Genomic DNA, 304 nt, shown 5'->3' with positions numbered 1-304 from the left:
TATATTTACCCGTCTTTTTTTAGACGTAAAAAAAAAAACAGACATTCTTACCTATTAGGGATATATGCTGTACACCTAAGATACATATGGTAGACACTCTTAAGAGTTTGAAGTGTTAACTACTCTCTCAAGACACAGGTAAAGGATAGAGGTTACTGGCAGTTCTGCGCGTGAAATGTTCTCTTAAGCGAGGCGAGGGTCATGCTTCGAGGGAGGCTGATGTGTACAGTTGCTTTCTTTAGATACACGTAAGAGACAGAGAACTCTTTATTATATGGGGTGGAGAGGGATGCTGCACTTTCTG

The sequence above is a fragment of the Penaeus monodon genome, chromosome 32 (genome assembly GCF_015228065.2).
Source record: "Penaeus monodon isolate SGIC_2016 chromosome 32, NSTDA_Pmon_1, whole genome shotgun sequence".
Taxonomy (NCBI): domain Eukaryota; kingdom Metazoa; phylum Arthropoda; class Malacostraca; order Decapoda; family Penaeidae; genus Penaeus; species Penaeus monodon.
The sequence above is the reverse complement of the archived record's forward strand: the minus strand, read 5'-3'. Positions refer to the sequence as shown.